This window comes from Schistocerca americana, chromosome X (genome assembly GCF_021461395.2).
Source record: "Schistocerca americana isolate TAMUIC-IGC-003095 chromosome X, iqSchAmer2.1, whole genome shotgun sequence".
NCBI lineage: Eukaryota > Metazoa > Arthropoda > Insecta > Orthoptera > Acrididae > Schistocerca > Schistocerca americana.
The window spans coordinates 782163157-782188059 of record NC_060130.1 but is presented as its reverse complement, the minus strand read 5'-3'; the positions used below and the strand labels follow the sequence as shown (position 1 = coordinate 782188059).

At 42.9% G+C, this 24903-nt stretch overlaps 1 long non-coding RNA gene across 1 annotated transcript in view; it reads right to left on the bottom strand.

The window, feature by feature from the left end:
• LOC124556647 overlaps nt 1–24903 on the bottom strand; it is a 167519-nt gene that overhangs the window by 79698 nt on the left and 62918 nt on the right. The window lies entirely within an intron of this gene.

Below are 24903 nucleotides of genomic sequence, written 5' to 3'. Positions count from 1 at the left end.
CCTGGCCATAATTGTTTGTGATTGGTTTGAAGAACATTCTGGAAAATTCGAGCGAGTGGTGTGGCCACCCAGATCGTCCGACATGAATCCCATGGAACATTTATGAGACATAATCAAGAGGTCAGTTCGTGCAAAAAATCGTGCACCAGCCAAAATTTCGCAATTATGGACGGCTAAAAAGGCAGCGTCGCTCATTGTTTGCGCAGGGAACTTCCGACTTATTGAGTCCATGCCATGTCGAGTTGCTGCAGTACGTCGGGCAAAACGAGGTTCGACTCGATATTAAGATATATCCCATGACTTTTGTCACCGCAACGTACTACTATACTTTTTTCACCTTCAGGCTCTGTCTGTGTGGCTGACCGATGTGGATGATTATCAAAACTCTGCAGTGAACTAATATTTAACAGCACAGCGGACAAAATTCCACATATCTGCACACGTTCGGAAGACATGCTACGGCTTCTTCGACAACAGTTCTGCCGTTGCTGAATAGTACCATCGATGTTAGATGCAACATGCATATTCGTAGTGTGTTCGCTCTAGGTTTTAGCATATGGCTTGGAAATGCCAAGACACCAAGCGCTGATGTAGCATCCGAAAGAGGACATCGAGGCAGTGTAGATAAAGAGAAACGTTATGAGGTGTCAATGTCAGGTGGAAGCGTTTATGATAAAACGCTGGCGGACGTTGGCAGAATTCATTGTGTGTGTGTGTGTGTGTGTGCGTGTTTTAATTTTTCGTCCATAATTTTGCCACTGGTTCCATGTCTATCGCAACCAGCGAAACTTCTATCTTTTGTAGCTGCGTTCAGAATGAGGGACAGTTGTGAGAACTCATTGTCATCTCTAAAAAACATCGATTTGTAGGCAGTTTCCATCTTAAATGTGTTGCTTGACAGGTGACTTGCTCTCAGGTCTAATTGCTTCAGGCGATGATATGGATGAACAAGCGTTCCTGTACATTTAGATCTGGATCTACTCTCTAAGCCTCTGTATCGTGATTGGCAGATGGTCCCTCATACTCAGTACTACTTCTCCTTCTTTATTTCCTCCGCGGATGCCCAAACGCCCAAACGCTCTTGTACATTTCCCAATAATTTTATCACACAGCCTCTGCGCTATTGATATCTGGAGGAAGAAAAGGCATTTAGATTTCTAGAAGTACAAGTTCTCCAAATTTCAAGAGCATGTCTTGATGTGCAATGGGACGTTATTATTACACGGTATCTGACTGTAGTTGACTATCTCAATAACCTTTGAGTACTCATCACATAAACCGATCAGAAGTTACGCAACTACACTGTGAACCTTTTCAGTAATTTGCATTTGATTTGGGCTTCATAAACAAGAAGACGTGCAATATTAGAGGATGTACTGCACGAGCATCGTGAATTCGTCTTACGCAGACGAGTTACAGCTCCCAAAACACCTCCTAAAGAAATCTGATGTTTGGCTTTTAGGCTGCGCTGCGACGGGGAAGCTGCATTTTATATCATTCCAAACGGATATGCCGTGGAATTTAAATGTATCACAAACACTACAAATGCTATACTGGCACAATAACAGGTTTTCACCTACTCGTGTGCTTCACTTATCTTTTTTTGTTTAACAAGCTACCAGGCTCCATATTAAACGTTTATTTTTCGCAAATCACCTTGAATGCAGAAACATTTAATACCACTGGTTTTCTTTCTACAAACGGCAGTATCGTCTACGACCAGTATCAGTAAGTGCTGCTATAGTGAATAACAGCGCCCCTATCGCACACTGCTGAGGTACAACTGACGTCATGTGCCCTCCCGTGAGAGTGCGCTCCCGCAACTACAAACTGAGTTCTACTGCAGAAAAATCGATCCGTACATATGCTTGATCCTATATGCAGCAATGTCGTACCTCGCTGAGCAACAAGCAGTACTAAATTACTGAACTGGGTTCCACCCGTTTCTGCAAAAAGACTGATGCTCCTAACATTAGTTTTCGTGTTGCTGCAGCCGCGCACAGAGTACGAGTACAAACGTTATGTTGGAAATTAGTACCTAAAATAGACTGCCGTTACTAAAAATGAAGAGCAGACCTCCGTCTTCACGGGAGAAGCATGTACATGACAAAAACAACGCAACAAATTATGAGAAGATATCTAATCGGTTAATGAAGGTTCGAAAGTATCAAACTAACTAGTAACATTAAGATTTAAATTAAACAACAACCCTCCTGTGATGACACAAATGTGTTGAAACATGTTTGCCGGCCGGAGTGGCCGAGCGGTTAAAGGCGCTACAGTCTGGAACCGCACGACTGCTACGGTCGCAGGTTCGAATCCTGCCTCGGGCATGGATGTGTGTGATGTCCTTAGGTTAGTTAGGTTTAAGTAGTTCTAAGTTCTAGGGGACTTATGACCACAGCAGTTTTTGAGTCCCATAGTGCTCAGAGCCATTTGAACCATTTTTTTTTTTAAACATGTTTGGGCAAAGAAAAATAACGTAAGGGGAACGTGTGTTTCGCGGAAATAAAACACCGAACCCGATCTTATAATTTATTCTGCAAACACTTGTGTTTCGGTGAGCATTAAAAACAAAAAGACGATTAATAGCGCTAAACTGTCCGCATAACCTTACCAAAGACAAGATTCACAGTACTGACCTGGCGGGGGTGGCCGAGCGATTCTAGGCGCTACAGTCTGGAACCGGGCCACCGCTACGGTCGCAGGTTCGAATCCTGCCTCGGCCATGGATGTGTCTGGTGTCCCTAGGTTAGTTAGGTTTAATTAGGTCTAAGTTCTAGGGGACTGATGGCCTCAGAAGTTAAGTCCCATAGTGCTCAGAGCCATTTGAACCACTTGACCTGGCCGGCCTTACTTGTACCAGTCTAGATCTCCCTCCTACGTATATCTCGCGAAGAGACCATGAGGATAAAATCAGAGAGATTAGAGCCCACACAGAGGCATACCGACAATTCTTCTTTCCACGAACAATATGAGACTTGAATTGAAGGGAGAACCGATAGAGGTACTCAAGGTACCCTCCGCCACTCACCGTGAGGTGGCTTGCGGAGTATGGATGTAGATGAATAATAGAAAGAGAGAGGGGGGTTTTCTCAAAATCGTTGTTTCTAAAATTGATGCTGACTCCAACAGGAAAGCTAATTGGCCTAGAGGAAAGTTAATGTTTCAGAACATAATTGAGCGCGATGACGCAGTGGTAAACACTGCAACGCATTCAGGAGAAGCGAGGTTTAAAAGCACCGCCCAGCAACCGGGATTTAATTTTTCTATGGTTTCGCTAAATCGATTACGACGAGTGTTGGAATGGTTCTTTTGTGAGGGACGCAGCCGGTTTCCTTCCTCATCCTTTTCCAATCCAAGGTTGTTCTCCGCCTGTCAAGACTTCGTTGTCGATAGAATGCTGAAACAATATTCAATGTGTTCGGAAAGACACCGTAAAATGAAGTCAAATGGCTTGTTCCGCATATCTGTATTTTTGACGAAATGAGAGACAAATAGGCGACCAAATGCTGGACGTCCATAGAACGTCATAGAACGTGGCGATATGAAGCTTGCCCGCTCTGTAAAGCTGGATAGGTGGCGACTGTGACAGATCTAACGACAGAGTACAGGGATGGTGCAAGCTCATGTGTTGCAGAGCACACTGTTAATTGTTGACCATGTTGACCCAGTGATATGTTCCATTACGGTTGCAGCGGGAGCTGTATAATACAAATTGGGACAGTTTGCTGGAACAGTGTGTTCAAAGCGTTGGCAGATCACTGCTGCCATTAGCACTGTGCTCTTCGCGACAACGAAGTACCCTTGGCCACCATGTTTGAAAGGAAGGCATCTCTGTTGAAGATTAATTACTGACAGTTATTATCTCGCCTAATGCTGCTTTGCCTTGATGCGTTTATACAGTGAAACTTTACATTACAGTGGGGATCTTTATCGAAGACCACACTGCGGGTCACAATGACCAAAATTTTGACATCAGTCTTCGGTATATTCCGAATGATGACATTTTACGGTTTTAAAAGATAATCATTGCTCGTTCGTGGTGAAGTGAAAAGATATCCACATTTTTTATTCACCTAAGAAACTTTACAAAATGTTCTAGAAGTTCCTTTCTTCAAAATCGGTTCAAAAATTGGTTCAAATGGCTCTGAGCACTATGGGACTTAACATCTGAGGTCGTCATCAGTCCCTTAGAACTTAGTACTACTTAAACCTAACTAACCTAAGGACATGACACACATCCATGCCCGAGGCAGGATTCGAACCTGCGACCGTAGCGGCTTTCAAAATATGTTGTTCTCAGGAGATGATCGTGATGATCTTTTGCCCCCTCCCATCATACGAGGAAACACTGCATCTCCGTAGACCTCAACCTTCACGGATTCCATAAGCAACCCAAGGAGCTGGAATGTATGTAGACAGGGGTGGGACAATCACGATCAGTCTACCACAAAGGCTCGGACACCATGTTCGAAAGGAATGCATTCGGCCTGCCCGGCTTCCTATATGGTTCTATATCGAGCACGCCGCTAAGATAGCTTTACTTCTAGTCACTGTTGGCAGTAGTATTCTCCAGCAGCTATTCATCTCTTGAATAATCCCTCCCCCTGATGATGATGGGGCAGACAAAAGATAAAATCGAAAAAAAAACTCGAGTTTCGCCAGAATCGAGAAATTAAGTCCGAAGAGTGCGCATAGTGTTCCCATACAGCAGTAGGCATGTTATTTCTCTTGCTCTCCAAAAGTGAATCGTCGGCTTTATGAAGATGGACATTCTATAGAGTGCTTGTTACTCTTCTGTTCCCATCATCATTCTTACTGTTTAGAAATTTGCGGATGCATGTAGTAAAGAATAGCATCCACAGTCTATACGCAACAGTGGATACTTCAGCGGTTTTAAATGACCGAAATGGTACTTTCATGAAGAAATTACAAAAATGAGAAAGATTATCACCGATAAAAGTTTCTTTGCTGTTTATTATATGTTCTTAGGTCACATACTGTTCCGAAAGCTTACATGTTACAAACAAAAATGGGTAAATACACAAAGGAATTAAAGACATTAGCATCCAGTGGACATTGGTTTACATCAATAGGGCAAGATGAAAATTTGTGTCCGACCAGGATTCGAACCCTTGTCTTCTGATTACTAGGCAGATGTGCCGACCACTACGCAATCCGGACACAGTGCTCACCGCAACTGCGCAGACTACCCGAGTACGCCTCTTCTCAGACCCAAATTCTCAACTTTATACCACACACTATTGATGTAGTGCCCCTGCTCATTAGCCTCATTATTCACGGAATCTCGCCAGTTCCTGTAAGAGTTCGAGTTTGGTGTTTATCTACACTGAAGGAATCACTGGCTGTCGTCGTCTTAATTATATATGTGGTTTTTGTTCTTCTGGACATGTTCGAAAGAACTGACGCCATATATACAAAAACAAGTAAATATTTTGAATCCTGCCTCGGACATGGATGTGTGTGATGTCCTTAGGTTAGTTAGGTTTAAGTAGTTCTAAGTTCTAGGAGACTGATGACCTCAGATGTTAAGTCCCATAATGCTCAGAGCCATTTGAACCATTTTTTGAACTAATATTTGTGTTGGATGACCCCGGCTAAACACCGCAAAAACGAAATTGCAAATATCTACCGAAGCATCAGAGAAAATCTGCCTGACGACTCTTAGGAGCGGTACCTGGTACACACTCACTTCCAATGAAAAATGGTTTTTGATGTTACTGAGCAACAGTCATACAATAACTTTTAAATGAACACATCGCCATTTGACTGTACCGCTGTTTATTTAATTACAGCCCATGATTCGGGCTTTTATGCAATTTTCAAAGTCAGTAACTTGTAAATGGCATAAAAGGCCGAAATCTGGGTCGCAGCTAAATAAACAACAATACAGTCAAATGGCGATGTTTGATTTAAAAACCAATGAAAACGGTTTCTGCAGTAGCATGCTTCATCTGAGTTTCCACCTGCTTTTTTTATAAGTGCTAACGTAATTCCATGTTCCCCAATCTTTTATATTTCGCCAAAGATAGGCTATACTGCTTGGAAATGAACGATTATAAGCTTTTAGCAACATCAGCTGACAACTATATAAAGGAACTATGTCTATCCCGTATTAAATTTCAAATATGAGTGTGTGTGTGTGTGTGTGTGTGTGTGTGTGTGTGTGTGTGTGTGTGTGAGAGAGAGAGAGAGAGAGAGAGAGAGAGAGAGAGAGAGAGAGAGAGAGAGAGAGACGGGTAAGGGGTGGGAAGGGGATTTTTAATTTATGCCACATTCTCGTGAATTGAAAATGCTTCCGATAGTGTGCCTGTTTCATGACAATCATATGGCAAATCTCCTATTGTTCGTTGACAGTTTTGTTGCAATTTGTTGGAAATTGGCAGATAGGGGAATGGTGGAGAATCGTTATGTGGCTGTATTTTAGTTTCCAAACATGTATAATTTGGTCCACGAATTACATATACGCTGGTTTCTGCTACTGAGTAAGTTTATTTTTACAAAAAGCAAATGGTAGGAGGTACTTCAGCTCCAATCTATGTGCTCAGTACGTTCGCTCGTCAGCTTGCTGTATCTGGGAAGTTTAGAATGGTACTTTTTCCATCCTGGACTAGGTCGTAGCGTTAAGTAGACGGCTGGCAAACCCTAAACTAAATACTCACTTAGTGAATAATTTTAGAATATAATTTCACTAATCTGCGTGCTTACTGAGTTTTATTGATGGTGAGAATGCAAATACCGCATGAAACAAGTTGCGAATGAGATTAAATACGCAATCCGATTCTCAAGAAGAATTACTGCTTTGGAAGGACGTTGGGTGGTAGTGAGACCAATAAATTACTATAAATCAGACACCAAGTGCAGGTTTGATAACCCATTTTATACTCAGTGTAAAGTAGTAATTCAACACCAACCAAGGGTAGTCATCTCGAAAAGCAGAGGAATGAGAGGATGGAAAACATAGAACGGAAATGAAGTAAAAAAGAATGAGAGAGCGTGAGACTACGAGCCAACTTGCATAGCTGAGCTGGTGGGAACCAGCTACAGGAATGGGAAAATCCAAACAAAAGAATTCCACTGTTTCGCGGGAAAACGGTTGGTGAAATTTCGCAACAATAAAGTCGACGGCTGAGAGAGTGACGAGTGCGTGCGGCGTCTCACGCAGGAAGGAACACGCCCTGCGTAATGGTGCGTGCGTGCGTGGCATACGCAGCCAGCCTGCGGAAGCGACCTTATAGCGGCTCGCAGTTCCGCACGCCCCCCGCTGTCTTCTGGACACACGTCTCCAAAATTTCGCGCTGCTCTTCTCACAAAGGAACCATAAGCGAAACAAGCCACGATAATTCGACGACACGTGACTTTCTGTTAAAGTTAAAGGCTCACGTTAAAACTGCGTGTATGGAGCCACTTGTTTCAGCAGGAGTAATAGCTTTCGTGTGGAAATGTGTTTCGAAGCAGTATGATGAGATTTTCATTACTGTTTCCTCAGTGGAAACTTACCATATTGATAAAAACTTTAGAATGGAATTAATATCTAGATGCCATTCGCCGATGCTGAAACCTGAAGTTGGGTAGGTTTCATAGTTTAAGAAGGCACTGGGTACAAGCAATGCAGATCTATGAAAATTCGACAGCCTACTGTCAGCGAGATTACAAAGCATTTAAATAGGCGTATCAGTGCCTGTTTTATGCTTGTATTCAATCAGGAAGGTTATGAGGTATCAGCTACTGTCCTGAAATTTTGTCACAGGGGCTTTAATGCGATATAATCAGTCCATAGCTGTTGTAATGTCTTAGGAAGGAGATAAACTTAGTTCCATATAACGTACTGAATGCCACACGTTCGTTTACGAAATGTCACGGTGGAATTTTCACCATACAAGCTTTTTAGAATATACTACAAGGCTATAAGAATAGTCCTAGCGCTGTATCTTTTTCGCTGTTCTTGGCATTAGCTCTCAGGTGCTAAGCGTTCCTCCGCATTCTTCCCCCATATACACTGCCTGACAAAGAAAGTGAATACCTAGAGTGGGAGGGGGAAGCAAAATGTAATTCACGGATTGAGAGGGTGCGTGGTGCTATTTTGGAAGTTACAAAACCGAATAAAATCTACATATAACTAGGCAGTATGAGCCCACTTATCAGTATGACGGTTTATCCCCTCTGGCATCGATGCATGCGTTCATTCGTTTGGGAACGGTATAAAAGCCGTTGTATCCTCCCCTGGGCTAGGCTGGCCCCCAACTGTGTAACTGGCCCTTGATATCCTGGATATTGGCACTTGGGCGGAGTTGGATGTCCGGGCTGGTTCCACACGTCCATCGGGTGCATATGCGGGAATCTCGCCACGTGAGTACGTCAACATCATGCAGACAGTTCATAGAGACACGTGCCATGTGTGGATGATTGGAGACTCGCCTTCGTGTCAGTGAATTGTTCCTCACACCAAACTTAAAAATTTAAGATCAACTTGAAGGTGCTGCAGGCGAACCAGTGGATGCACATAGTGGGGCAGTAGGTTCCTATATCGTTCGCTGGTGAGACAAGACGGCAGACGTATCAAGGGCTCTACTTCATCCCATGTAAACATCCCCTACACGTGCCGGCCGCGGTGGTCTCGCGGTTAAGGCGCTCAGTCCGGAACCGCGCGACTGCTACGGTCGCAGGTTCGAATCCTGCCTCGGGCATGGATGTGTGTGATGTCCTTAGGTTAGTTAGGTTTAAGTAGTTCTAAAGTTCTAGGGGACTGATGACCACAGAAGTTAAGTCCCATAGTGCTCAGAGCCATTTCATCCCCTACACGAAAATATCTCAGCCGCCAGCGTGAAGGGTACCCTGTTGGCAGGTAGGCTGCATCGGTTCTTGTGGTTTAGAATATACTAGTAGTCTGCCATGTCCCAACGTGTACAGCAACCATCAGCCCAGGAGACCCTTTACCATGCTTTAAGCGGTGTTACTGCCCCTGATGATCTGTGCGCTCTGTGACGAGTGGTGAACAAGTGTGGGTCGATGGCTTCTGTACTCCATAATACTGTGAGTGTGCGCCGATTCTGACTGTCCAGCGCTAAATTAGCCATTGTCGCACTGTGGGCTTTTATCCGCTGTTACGATCCTCGTTAGTCGATGGCAAAACCTGTTAGCAACACGTTGCTGTCCATACCATTTGGCTCTGGCAGCGGTGGTTTTCTACTGATCGACACACAACTGACACTTGGCTCGTGAACAGCCCAGTGCCTGTACGACTTAACAGTAAGAGATGGCCTGTCCTACGCGTCCGGCTCCCACGATCTGGCAGCGATTAAATGCGCTAATAGCGGGCGTCTTACCCATCTTGTGAAAGACTGTCATGCTGACAAACAGCAAAAGGTCTGACAATCCCCAAGTTACGGGACACGTCGAACTAGTAAATTTATCTTGTTGACAGGATAGCGTTCAGTCCAACGTAGCAGCCATCTATGACTGAACTTTTCTCCAGTTTAATGATACATATGTTCAAACCCTATCCGTGTGTACAAACGAAGATATTTTAAAAAAACTATTCTCATCTATTCTTCAGTCTCAGTTGCACATTTCTGAACACATGAAATTTTTCGATCTCTCTGGATCATATTCAGAGCAACGTGGTTGCGTCAACAACACCTCGCGTCTGTGTCAGAATCTCGTATCAGAGATCTGAAAATGATCCAGAAAGATCGAAATATGTCACGTATTCAAAAATGTGCAACTGAGACAGAAGAATAAATGAGAATTGTTTTAATCATCAGTATAGTTGCCAGTCACTCGTGACGAGTATGTCGGCTATAGAGAAGAATGTTTTGTCATGGTGACACTTTAAATTGTATAGTGCTTACGAACTGATTACATTTATTCTTAAGGATTTTGGGGGTGAAGCTCCCAGTGCTAAGAAAACTGTATTTTTGAGGGTCTGAATGATTTTTAAAAAGGAACCAGAAACCTCATAGCCGCGTTTGTGATGCCAAATGCTAATTCATGGTTTATTAGAGTATTTACACACAGTTACGATTTTCTTAAAGGATCGAACGGCGCAAATTATTGCAATTTCTGGCGAAATATCGCATTTCGCTGGTCTGACAGTCTTATTTTTCAAGCCTCTGCACTTACTGTAAATTTTTCTTTGGGAAAATAAAAAGCCATTTTAAATATACAAGATCTAGTCTCGTAGGAGGACTTGGAACTTCGGAAGACCTAAGAACAAATGCTGTGTACTTGTTTGACTATTAAATTATAAATCTGTAACAAACATATAGTAAAACTCAATTCAGATGGACTTTAAATTTTTCGTTCGCATTTGTAGCCCACGTGTATCATAAGACACTCCTAACTAAGGCTATTAAATTCCTTGGCCATGCATCATGAAACGGACATCTCTTGATTGCAGTTCATGTTTAAGGAAGCAAGAGCTAAGTTACCTACCGTACAGCGCGCTACTCTTTAAGTGGAATTGCGTTGTCAGATTATCACTTTTATTAAGAATCTTAGTTTATTAGGTTTCCTCAACTACATCCACGATTGCATTTTGATACCAGTAAGAGACTGAAGAGGAACAGTTATAGGCATCGACGCTATTCGTTAGTTATCTACACTCTAAGACTGATGAGTTTCTTCTCATCCGGAATAGTGTGATTTGTTCATGTCACTCAATAAATTATTACCAAGTTGCCCGTGAATAACAGGGCAATGCTGGCTGCATTCCTTCATGAAGAGCAAGAGCAACGTTGGTTACTGCCGAATTTTATCAAATCAAAGCAACCAAAATGTTCTATTTTCGATGACTCCTCCATCCAAATAAATCTACAGTGAAAAATGGCTCTGAGCACTATGGGACTTAACATCTGAGGTCATCAGTCCCCTAGAACTTAGAACTACTTAAACCTAACTAACCTAAGGACATCACACACATCCACGCCCGAGACCGGATTCGAACCTGCGACCGTAGCAGTCGCGCGGTTCCGGACTGAAGCGACTAGAACCTCTCGGCCACCGCGGCCGGCAAATCTACAGACGTTAGGATCAGTAATTGTGAACAAAAATTATACTAAAGAAATGGAATGTCTCTGGTGACGGCACAGCTGTTTCACGACTCAATCTCTGGTAGTGGTCCTGTCATATTACCGTAACCCCTCATTCGTTGTCCTTCGAGATGCCTTCCTCAGTTTCTTATATTATCTGCATTGCAAGCGACCTTCATCAATTTCTGTGTGAAACAAGGCAGGAGACAGTTCAAGAATCCTCTTTTTCAATAAGTTTTGGGGGAGAATATTATTGTATTTTCCTGTTTTTCAGTTATTTCTAGGCATAATCTGAGCAGATTACTTAACATTTCAACCATAGAGGAAATAATTCCTTTTAAGAGTATTTTCTTAGCTATTCCTGTTGGAACCTGTTTCTCGATATTCTGTATCATCTACATTATCCCACAACTTCGCTCGGGAAATCCGTCGTCAAAACTAACTTACTCTCTCACGGCCTACTGCTGTGATAACAATGTGCAACCACAGTAACTGTGTTAAATTTAGTAAGCATCACATGAAACTGCACTTCAAAATTCACAGACTGGATTGGAATCTGCCTTTTCTATTTACCCCTGCAGTTTGAGAGCATTCAGTTCTTCACAATGGCTTATTCCAAAGAACAAAAAGATGTGAGTCAAATTTGCTTTATATGTACGAAACCACGGCTCCGTATTCGAAAACTGAACTACCTGTTCGAAACAAGTAGAAAACAGAAGAATGAAAGATACGCACAAGTATAACGTCTCGTAGGCATCAATACAGTTAGGGAGTGAACAGTAGGCTAGTTCAGCAGAAAAAAAGATCTGGAAAGGAATCTGCTGCAGCCTACTAGAGGCGTCCCCTCTCTGTATGGTCCTGATGTGAATTAGGGAAGCTGTAGACCATCTACATCAGAATGCCACAATGGGAATTTAACAGTGCCTCTCTCCTCCTACCCTAACTCCACTCAAACACACGCAATAATAATCTAGTTGAAACAAGTATCGACTGGTCTGTTTCTGTTAACTGTACTGTCTATCTATTGAAAAATGGCACGTAAAAAAAAGAAAAACACTCTTTCCCACTTGTTTCACTATTTTTGCAACCTCACTTGTTTCACTATTTTTGCAACCTAGGTTTCGGGTTATTAGCGCACTGTCCACCATTACTGAGAAAGATATTGTTGCGTAAATGGTACAAACGTAAACAACATCAAAATTACAGTCCTCAAAGAAATTAATTGCAAATACCAAACATACAAAAATACCGTTGCAATAAGTAGAATACTAACTCCAGTAACTGCCAACTTCATTTATAGTTGGGCACCAATGGAAAAGAAATGAAATGGCCAATCAGTCACTTTTGACAGTATCAAGGAGTGGAGAGTAACTGAAGTCAGTCCAGTTCACTGCACTACAGGAAACATCCTGAACCGCTTCTAAAATGAACAAACGGACTTCAGAACTCCCCATTTCTTTATATTGCCAAAACTGTCCAATCTATTTTTTTTTAAATTGCGCTTCCACTATAAATGCATCTGCCATTTATTGATGCCAGTTTTCTATGATTGTGAATGCTATTATATTGTACTTCGTATCAGCAATTAATTTCTTTGCGGACTGTACCATTATGCATAACTTTTTTTGTCAATAATGGTAGATAATGAATTAATTACCCGAAACATACCTCGCGAAAATAAATAATTTGTGCAAAAAGCGCAAAAAGTATGTTTTCAAAATACGTCAGTTTTTGTGCTTAGACCTTCATACCTGAGCAAAACAATGTAGTACCCAGAAGTGACGAATGACAAAACAGAACTTCACGGGTTGACAGCGTATGTGATGTTATATCGCTGATTACAAAATCGTGTCAAATTTAGTAAGACGGTTCAATATAAGACTACTTATCAGTCTGGCGGTGCGTCCCCTTCGGCCTGGACGTGTGCGCTAACTCGGCTGGAATGAGTGTCATGAAGCTGGTGTATTCTCTCTTCAGGCAAACTGGCCTACAAGTGTGTAACGTTGTATTCGCGACACACCAATGTGCCGCGACATGTCAGGTGTGTTGTGAGGCTGTTGACACCTCAACGCCGGGCGTCGCGAATTCGCATCATATCACTGCGACTCTAGTAAATGTAAGGTTAACTGTTTTCAGCGCTAGTGCCGCTACCAACGCTTCTGACGTTTGTTGCCATGTCCTGAGTGTTTCGGGTATTTCTAGAGTGACATCATTTTTGATTTTATTCTTCCATGAAGAAATTTATTTAGGCATTAAGGGGCAAACATCTTCTAATCTTCTATAAATAAAATATCTAGAAGATAAATAAATTTATCGCAAAACCGTTTCTTGAAGTAGCTCAACTTGCAAGAAATCGCCCGTCATTATATGTTATTATACGGATAATATAAAAAAGTGTAGTATTCACTATATGTGATTGCTTTTTTTGCACCTAGGAAGAAAATATATGTAGGGCTGTTTCAAAAGTTTGAAACGTACATTGATGTGTCGCAAACGAAAAAAGTTGATACTGGCGTTGGGACGAAGTTGACGTCTGAGCTGGTCCCACACACGTTCTATCGAGGACAGATCTGGGGATTAGATGGCCACGGGAGTGCCTCAGTTCACTCACATAGTTCATACAGGGTGTTTCAAAAATGACCGGTATATTTGAAACGGCAATAAAAACTAAACGAGCAGCGATAGAAATACACCGTTTGTTGCAATATGCTTGGGACAACAGTACATTTTCAGGCAGACAAACTTTCGAAATTACAGTAGTTACAATTTTCAACAACAGATGGCGCTGCGGTCTGGGAAACTCTATAGTACGATATTTTCCACATATCCACCATGCGTAGCAATAATATGGCGTAGTCTCTGAATGAAATTACCCGAAACCTTTGACAACGTGTCTGGCGGAATGGCTTCACATGCAGATGAGATGTACTGCTTCAGCTGTTCAATTGTTTCTGGAAGCTGGCGGTACACCTGGTCTTTCAAGTTTCCCCATAGAAAGAAGCCACAGGGGTTCATGTCTGGCGAATAGGGAGGCCAATCCACGCCGCCTCCTGTATGTTTCGGATAGCCCAAAGCAATCACACGATCATCGAAATATTCATTCAGGAAATTAAAGACGCCGGCCGTGCGATGTGGCCGGGCACCATCTTGCATAAACCACGAGGTGTTCGCAGTGTCATCTAAGGCAGTTTGTACCGCCACAAATTCACGAAGAATGTCCAGATAGCGTGATGCAGTAATCGTTTCGGATCTGAAAAATGGGCCAATGATTCCTTTGGAAGAAATGGCGGCCCAGACCAGTACTTTTTGAGGATGCAGGGACGATGGGACTGCAACATGGGGCTTTTCGGTTCCCCATATGCGCCAGTTCTGTTTATTGACGAAGCCGTCCAGGTAAAAATAAGCTTCGTCAGTAAACCAATGCTGCCCACATGCATATCGCCTTCATCAATCCTGTGCACTATATCGTTAGCGAATGTCTCTCGTGCAGCAATGGTAGCGGCGCTGAGGGGTTGCCGCGTTTGAATTTTGTATGGATAGAGGTGTAAACTCTGGCGCATGAGACGATACGTGGACGTTGGCGTCATTTGGACCGCAGCTGCAACACGGCAAACGGAAACCCGAGGCCGCTGTTGGATCACCTGCTGCACTAGCTGCGCGTTGCCCTCTGTGGTTGCCGTACGCGGTCGCCCTACCTTTCCAGCACGTTCATCCGTCACGTTCCCAGTCCGTTGAAGTTTTTCAAACAGATCCTTTATTGTATCGCTTTTCGGTCCTTTGGTTACATTAAACCTCCGTTGAAAACTTCGTCTTGTTGCAACAACACTGTGTTCTAGGCGGTGGAATTCCAACACCAGAAAAATCCTCTGTTCTAAGGAATAAACCATGTTGTCTACAGCACACTTGCACGTTGTGAACAGCACACGCTTACAGCAGAAAGACGACGTACAGAATGGCGCACCCACAGACTGCGTTGTCTTCTATATCTTTCACATCACTTGCAGCGCCATCTGTTGTTGAAAATTGTAACTACTGTAATTTCGAAAGTTTGTCCGCCTGAAAATGTGCTGTTGTCCCAAGTATATTGCAACAAACGGTGTATTTCTATCGCTGCTCGTTTAGTTTTTATTGCCGTTTCAAATATACCGGTCATTTTTGAAACACCCTGTAGAAACGTGTCCTATGTGTGGACGACCGTTGTCCTATTGAAAAATGACATCACGATACTTTCGCATGAAAGGCAACACATCAGGACGCAGATTGTACGAGGGTTGGAACTTTAATAGTGGCAACTATTCATTTACAGCTCGTACAAAAAGATAAGTGTTTCAAAGTTCTACTGACCTTCAAAGTAGTCACCAGCATTGTGTATAACCCGTTGCCAGCGATGTGGAAGTCGTAGGATACTCTTAGCAGTGTCAATTGTGTTGACAGTTCGAGCGGCGCGGCCTATTGTCCGACGAATTTGTAGCAGTTCTAAAGTGAATGCCGTGAAGTGTTTCCTTCGGTTTAGAAATCGAGTTGAACTCACGAGGGCTTAAGTCAGGAGAGCACAGTAGGTGGTATAGCACTTAGCAGCCCCATCAGCAAAACAAATCAGTAACAGCTTGCACTGTACGTGCATGAGCATTGTCCTGCAAAATGATGGTCAAGTCCTGCAGAAAGTGTCATCACTTCTGTCTCTATGCTGTTCATTTTTGGAACACAACCTACGGCTAGCTTAGAGACAGAAATGATGACACTTTCTGCAGGTCCTGACCGTCATTTTGCAGGACAATGATCAAGCACGTACAGCGTAAGCTGTTACTGATTTGTTTGACTGATAGGGTTGCTAAGTGCTGTACCGCTTACTGCACTCCCCTGACTTAAGCCCTCGTGCGTTCAACTCGATTTCTAAACTGAAGGAAATACTTCACGGCATTAGCTTCAAAACTGCTACAAATTCGTCGGCCGCTCTAACTTTCAACATAACTGGCACTGCTAAGAGTATCTTACGACTTCCACATCGCTGGCAACGGGTTATACGCAATGCTGATGAGTACTTTGAAGGTCAGGAAAACTTTGAAACACACTCTATATTGTACCAGCTGCAAATAAATAGTTACCACTATTAAAGTTCCAACCCTCGTACGTGATGTACCCTTGTGCCGTCAGGGTTCACTCTGTCTCTACCAGCTGTGACATGAAGTCATACCCAATGGTTCCCCCCCTCCCCCCACACACTATGACATTGCTGTTTCTCTCCAAGACATTGGAAGAATGGGACATCTCCCCAAGTCGCCACCAAACTCGCCGATGATGGTCATCCGCAGTAAAACAAAACCTCAGTTCATCGATGAATTGTCCGCTCCCGGTAGCTGAGTAGTAGGCGCGACACAATGTTAATCCTAAGGGCCCGGGTTCGATTCTGGGCTGGGTCGGGGATTTTCTCCGCTCAGGGACTGGGTGTTGTGTTGTCCTAATCATCATTATTTCATCCCCATCGATGCGCAAGTCGCCGAAGTGGCGTCAAATCGAAAGACTTGCACCCGGCGAACGGTCTACCCGACGGGAGGCCCTAGTCACACGACATTTCCTGTGGATGAATACAATGCGACACCATTCTTCAGAAGTCCATGCTTCCCGGTCATGTCACCACTCCAAACGCTGCCGATTGTGTTACGGTGTTGACGGCAGCCTGCTCATGGACCGGTAATTTCCTAGCCTAGCTGTTGTTGATCTCCGAAAAATGATGTGGAATCACACAGAAGGAAATGGCAGGCGTAAATGTGGAGGGGTTGCAATATGCTTGCTGTATAGTACGGCGTACCTCCCTTGTGGTGGTCAGACGCCGTCGATCGGAACCTTGACGAGTATGTCTGCCCTCAGGTTCCCATGCAGTCCAACATCGGGCCACTGTCACAACCGACCTTTCCACAAATCTGGATACTGCACGATTCGAGCAGCTGGCTAAGTTCAGACCCACAATGAGGCCCCTTTCAAACTGTGTCAGTTGCTGATGACGCTGTCTCATATGAGTAAGCGGACCGTCGTGTCTTTTACAGCGATCACTCAATATATGACGCTGGTCCTTTACATAGCCTACCAAGCCTCGTAATAACACTAAACACGAACAACACTAATGCACTCTGGTGGACATTCTACTCGTCAGAAAGATATTGCAACTCTATAATCATTAACATGCTCGGTGACGTCGTGTGCACGGACGAAGATACACTAACATCCGACCACGTCGTCTGTGTGCTTAACTTTTTTTGTCAGGCAATGCATATAAGAACACGTAATTGATTACTTGTGTGTGTTACTATGTTATACTACATTACGTATCTTAACCTGCAGAAGCAGAAAATTCGTTTTGACTCTCCGATCACACATTAATCCCATCTAGACGGGAATATTACAGAACGAAATGGCAATGTCGACTTGGCGTTCACAGTTATATATACCGCAGCATCGATCTCACGTTACGCTTCATTAACAGCAGAATTACCTCGAGAGTAATTTGGTATCGTCGTCGTTGTTGGTAGTGGTGGTGATAGTGGTTGTGGTTGTAGTTGTAGTAGTAATCTGAAAGAAAATCTGGAGATATGAACCTCTTATGTGGCGGTTTCTTTGTAACTCTGAAAAGGTCACAGTCTGAGTCGTTTAGTAATTGATAAAATTTAGATGGACCTAAATCTGATCTCATACTGTAAAGTGTCTTCGCTAAATGACTATGAATAGATTTTGCTGAAAACATCAACATGTTGATGTTTATCGAGATAGGAGTAATAGATATTGTGAGCTTCTTGCCCTAAGTTAGTACCAATGTGACGCGATGCAATTTGTTATTCACCGTGATTAACATGTCCAAATGAAGGTGGCAAGTAATTTAACATCGTCCACCATTAGGAAGCTTCAGAATTTTTTTTCTGTTGCGATCCTTACCAAAATAATAAATTTAGAGAAACGTGTACACTGTAGGCGATAGCCAGAAGCCATGCGGCAGTAAGAACGTAGCAACCAGTTTACCTTGCACTAGTCCTCCATACCTTTGCACCTGGCCCTTCCTCTAACACGACTCTTTGCGTCACAGCAATTATGTTAATTTTCCATGATATAGAGGGTCAGGCGTCCTGAATATGTATCTTCTGCCTGCCGAAGTGGAATTTACATGTCCAGTCTTCTCGCCTCGTTGAAGAGCAGCTGTTCTATTTTTGTTCGTGTTGCGACTGGTATCTTACACCAGTCTCCGTACCCTAATTCAGGTGCTGAAAGTATTAATTGCTAAAGTCGCATACACATGCTGTCAAAGAGCAAGGCTGTATATGTTTAAAATATCTAATGCCCTGGACGATGGACCTAGCTACACAGGTTTGAGTGAAAATATTGGCTACTTGATCTTACATTAAGTACATAATGTGTAACAAAAAGAGCAAATAATAATGTTAAAGCATCATTGCATTATTGTGACTCCAGTAGTGAATGACAGTTAAACCGTTATTACAACGAATCATTTAACTACAGTGATTACGTTATGTCACGTCTAGACTCGATATCACGAGCTCAACCTGTTAGCACGCCAATAATGTAATAACTGATCATTTACGCCGGCCGGTGTGACCGAGCGGTTCTAGGCGCTTCAGTCTGGAACCGCGCGACCGCTACGGTCGCAGGTTCGAATCCTGCCTCGGGCATGGCTGCGTGTAATGTCCTTAGGTTAGTTAGGTTTAAGTAGTTCTAAGTTCTAGGGAGCTGATGACCAGGGGATGTTAAGTCCCATAGTGCTAGGAGCCATTTGAACCATTTGACCATTTACATCAACATTCAATACGGAGCAGTAAAAACTGGACGTGAGAAACCGAAATTAACGTTTTGAACCTCAGTAAATGAACTATACTGCGGTGAACTATCGGACAAAACTTTTAGCGAATACGACTTCAAAGTCTGCAATTTGCATGAAAATGATATGAGACGAAGCAGTCATTTGGATGCGCTTCAATAACTTTCACATGTCTTGACCACACTTTTGATTATTCTCAAAATCGCATTACCACTTTCGACATTCCATCATTTTCATAGGATGATGGAGGGTGGTATGTCGAAACGCATGAGGCGATTTCGGAAATAATAAAAAGTGTGATCAAGACATCTGAAAGTTGTTAAAGTGCTACTTCAACACACTTGTGGTACAGCATGAATGTCAATTTTATAACGACAAAAAATACTTTCCAAAGGAAAAGGCACATTATGTGCCAGGAGCCATTCTGTACGAGTTTTTTTTATATATATTTTATATGTCATGTTGTATAGGACCATATTGAGAAAGAAGTCTCCATGGTCATGGATGAGTCAGTACATGAAATAGTAACAGAAGAGTAGTAATAGATTAAATTAATGTACGTGAATCTTATGCAGACAATAACACAAAAGTTTAAATGAATATAATCAACAACGTAACACAGGAATTATCTCAATTTTTTAACTTTTCCAGGAATTCCTCGACTGAATAGAAGGAGTGAGTCCTGAGGAAACTTTTCAGTTAAGACTTGAAAGTGCGTGCATTACTGCCAAGATTTTTGAATTCTTATGGCCGATTACTGAAAATGGAAATGGCAGAATACTGCACGCGATTCTGCGCACGAGTCAAGGAGGAGCATTCCAAATGCAGATTGTATTTCTGACTAATATTAACTGAGTAAAAGCTGTTAACTCTTAGGAATAATCTGATATTGTTAACAACAATCGACATTAAAGAACTACAAACGACATTAAAGAAAATATGTATTAGGAGGCCAATGTCAGAATTCACAGACTAATGAACAGGGGTCGACAAGAGGTTCGCAAATTTACACCACAAATTGCTCGAACCACCTGTTTCTGAGTCAAAAATACCCTTTTTGAACCAGAATAGTTACACCAAAAAATAATAACATACGTCATAAGCGAATGAAAATAAGCAAAGTAGACTACTTTTCGTGTTTTTGGAAATTTGTGGTAAGTTCCTATGGGACCAAACTGCTGAGGTCATCGGTCCCTAGGCTTACACACTATTTAATCGAACTTAAACTAACTTACGCTAAGGACAACATACACCCATGCCCCGAGGGAGGACTCTAACCTCCGACAGGGGGACCCGCGCGAACTATGACATGGCGCCTAGACCGCGCGGATACCACGCGCGGCTCTACTTTTCGTGTTGAACTATCACTTATTTCACATACTGTTCTACTGGTAAATAAAGCAATGTATACCGATTAGCAAGGTATACGTACAAAAAATAGGAACAGAAAGAACCCCTTAACAAACCATGACCTTTATCGTGTTCTACGCCACTGTTGCGAGTCGTACTGCGGCGAAGTATGGTACAAAGCTTCGCTGGCGCCGTAATTTTGCATGGTCCGGCGCCTTACCCCACACATCTATCTTAATGATAGCTGTATTCTTATTTACTATTTGCTTCTGCTTACAGAGAGTGATCTGTACTTCTAGATGCTTTGAAGAATAATATAAATATAGTTCCTTCAGCGAGGAAATTCTTTTGGTGTAGGCCACGTAAAGCGTTTCCTTATGCGCGAAAGTGATACCTAGCAATGTCAGTTACAAATTCTTCAGTACAGGGTATGTGGAAAAATGTTTTTTTTTCTTTTACGCAAATATGTACACATAAAAGGAGCTGTGGTTAGAAAACACGCAGATGTAACGACGGAACGGCGGGAATTTTGCAGATATGGGGGGGGGGGGGGGGGGGTGCACTTCCTCAAGTATCTACTAATTATAACGAAGGATACGTGCGGGACAGAATGAGCTTAACAACAGAAGTAGACTGTACGTGAATGGTTACAAACACTATGACTATTTGGCCGCAGTAAGGCATGGAAATCATGAAGCAGGCCATGATTTCGCGAAACTTCATGTAATTTTTTAAATTCGTGGTTATTGTCATCGTACAATCACAGAGATGTATTACATAAATGATGAATAAAAGACTCTTCATCTATACTCTGCAATCTAATCCATGGTAGAAGGTACTTCTTAGTTTACCATATACTAACGTTCCTCCAAGTCCCCTTTACGGATGGAAGGCGAGACGAATTATTTGTTGTCTGTTACTAACTAATGCCATCACAGTCTGTGCGGAAGCGATACGTAGGGCACCTAGGAATATTCGTAGATTCCGATCTGAAAACGTGTTCATGGACTTTCGAAAGTAGACTTTTTTCCAAATATTACGAGTCCCTTCCACGTATAGCGGGTAAGACTTCTTAGAATTACAGTTACACTCAACAGACGGAAAAGAACGAGACCATACGCCTCTCTTGATTAGTGTATGTTCGATGCGATCTGCCAGTGCACACACCTTAGCTCTATTCCAATCTAGGAAGTTGTGCAAATGTTTTGTAAGCAATATATTGTAGTCAAACTGCGTGTACACAGTATCCTACCAATAAAACAAATCCTGTCACATGTTTTTCTTATAACTGAGTCCAAATAATCATTTTTATATGATTGAATCAAGTTTTAATTAATTAAAAACATTTTCCGTTTCAAGAAGAAAACAGAATTTATAGCACTGCATTAACAGCTGGTTGCCAGACAGCGCACCAGATCAACATGTACACATCAGACTGACTACTACTTCAATTTTTTATTTGATGTCATCTCCTCAGAAAGCCGCGTCATCTGCATGCATCCATACGGCCTTATCACGCTTGCTGAGGTGCATGTGAAACTACTACTGCGTCTATGGGGAGACTTAACATCGAGATCAACATGTTGCCTTTCGCCTCATATTACACTTCAAATCCGGTCGCAAAGCTGACTAGATTTTATTCGGCAGGCGTCGGTATAGTGCCGAACCTAAGGCTATTCTCAAAGTTGAAAATCACCGACTCTGTCCGGCTGCCTCAATCTATTGTTATTATATCATCATGTGATACTACGAATAACGATCCGTTTTCCTCAAGGCAACTGAGGACAACCGAGTGTGTTTGTATTACAGACTTAAAAATGATAACCTGGTTTTAGTATGATCATACAACAGTAAACGCGCTGCCCAGACAGCAATGTAGAAAAGAACCAAGTCAACAAATGTCAACAATAATTCACTGTCTAGAAGAAAGTAGGTGGTTACTCAGAAGACACGGTCGGACGTCGAAGTAGCTTGGTACACTTACACACCATCAGCAGTTATGTAGATGATAATAGTTACAATTTTCTGTGACGGGATTAGCGGCCAACAGAGTACATTAGTGTTGTTTGTGTTAAGTGTTGTTCCATACATGGTAGGGTATATAAGGAGCGCGATCAGTGTCAGATATTAAGTGATCACTGTGAAGGACACGGAGACGCGGTGTACTCGTGTGAAACAGCATTATAAGCATATGAGAGATTAAAAGGGGCCTAATTGTGGATCTTCTTTTGGCTGTCTCTTCGAGTCGTGCAATATCCAGTTTTGTGAAGCATTCGGATCCGACTTTGGTGAGATATTGGACTGCATGGGGACAAGAGGGCAGGTATACTCGTCCTCAAGTTTCCAGCCGATTACGCCTGACCAACACAACGGAGGCTCACCGCAATGCGCACAAAGCACATCTTAACCGCTTCACATCTGTGCCTGCCATCTGAGAACAAGTAATGGACTTCCTGCAACGTCCTGTGTCATCACGCACCACTGATCGGAGATTAATAGCTGCCGGACGAGGGTATCACCATCCCGTATGTCGGCTCCCGTTAGCATGACAATACAACCGCATGTATTTGGAGTGGTAATGTTACCGGGAAGCATGCCCGTCGTATTGTGTTTAGCGATGAATGGTCGTTCTGCACTACCCCGGATGACCATCGTCGGCGAGTTTGACGGCGACCTTAGGAGAGGTTCCATTCTTCCAATGCTTAGGAGAGGAACACCTGTGTTACTCCAGGAGTCACAGTAAGGAGCCGTAGAGTATGATTCCAGGTTACGGACAGTAATGATTGAGGGAACTCTGACAGAAAAACAGTACGTCACTGCCATCCAGCGTCCTCATCATGGAACAGTATCAGGATGCTATTTTTCAACAGGACAATACTCGTCCACAATTGTTACGTGTCTCCATGAACTGTCTGCAGGATGTCGAGGTATTTGCCGAGGTATATGATTCGTGTTCCCTCCCCGGTAGCTGAGTGGTCAGCGCGACAGAATGTCAGTCCGATTCCCGGCTGGGTCAGAGATTTTCTCCGCTCAGGGACTGGGTGTTGTGTTGTCCTAATCATCATCATTTCATCCCCATCGACGCGCAAGTCGCCGAAGTGGCGTCAAATCGAAAGACTTGCACCCGGCGAACGGTCTCCCCGACGGGAGGCCCTAATCACACGACATTTACATTTATTTAGCATGATTCGTGGATCTGTCCCCAATTGGACATGTGGTACTAGGTCGGACGTCAACTCTGTCCTAGTACCAGTGCCCAGCATATTAAGGACCAGTTACAACAATTTGAGCCATTTAGCCTTAGGAGAGGATACGAAAGGTTTAAGAAACGCTTCACAACCGAATTGGTGCACGCATCAAAGCCAGAAGGGGTATAACGTTGTAGTGATAAGTGGGCTCAAACTACCAAAGTCTTCGTAAATTTGATTCGGTATTGCAATCACTGAAATAACACATCACATACCCTCTCAGCCCATGAAGATTCATCTCGGTTCCTCCACCGCTTCTGGAGGCTTCGTCTTTTATTGTCAGGCAGCATATGTTATGATCGGAAACGAATATGACTGGAGAAGACTTACTCCTATGTTCAACTGTGAGCTACTCAAAGAGGTTTTCGCAGTTTATGTAAGGCGACGTCTGCTCTCAGAGCCTGATTCTTAACTTTTGTCTAATATTGTGGCATAATTTGCAAGTTGCTATTAAATCAACGGGAACACCTACTGAGCAAAACTTCGTATGAGGGACCACCACCACTCTCTTGTGTACTGCCAGAGTCGTTTGTTATAGCATCACAGGAAGGTGGTAGTCGTTACTTTAGGCGCTGGATTCCAAATTGTTCTGTGTACCTGATGACATGTCTGTGAGCGCAGACTGTCAGAGCATAGCTTATGGGACCAAATGTATCTTAATACTAACTAAATACTTAGGTATTACAGTAACGAACAACAAATTGGAACGATCACATAGTTCATGTTGTGGGCAAAGCAAACCAAAGACTGCGATTTATTGGCAGAATACTTATAAAGTGCAACAGGTGTACGAAAAGTACTGCTTACAACACGCTTGTCCGCCCTCTTCTGGAGCACTGCTGTGCGGTGTGGAATATGGACTCCACATCAGATGGGACTGACGGAGGACATCGAAAAAGTTCAAATAAGGGCAGCTCGTTTTGTATTATAGCGAAATACGCGAGAGAGCGCCGCGGACAAGATACGTGAAATGGCATCTCAGTCATTGAAACAAAGGCAGGATCCTCTCGTGAAATCTCAATCCCCACCTTTCTCACCCGACTGCGAAAATATTCTGTTGGCGCCAACGTACAAAGGGAGGAATGATCATCATGATAATATAAGAGAAATCAGAGCTAGCACAGAAAGATTTAAGTGTTCGTTCGAGAGTGGAACGGTAGATAAATAGCTTGAAGGTGGTTTGACGAATCCTCTGTCAGGCATTTAATTGTGAATTGCAGAGTAATCATGTAGATGTAGACGAAGGGCAATTACTCTGTTAGAGGTCTCGAGATTATGTCTGAAGTGATAAATGCTTTTAAGATTATAGACAGAACATACGAAATACCAACAGAAGGAGACTGCAGAGGACTGTCGCAAAGGAACAATAGATATAATTGGACAAGCAACTTCAGAATTAAGTAGAACAACCTTTCCGTGACATCATGAA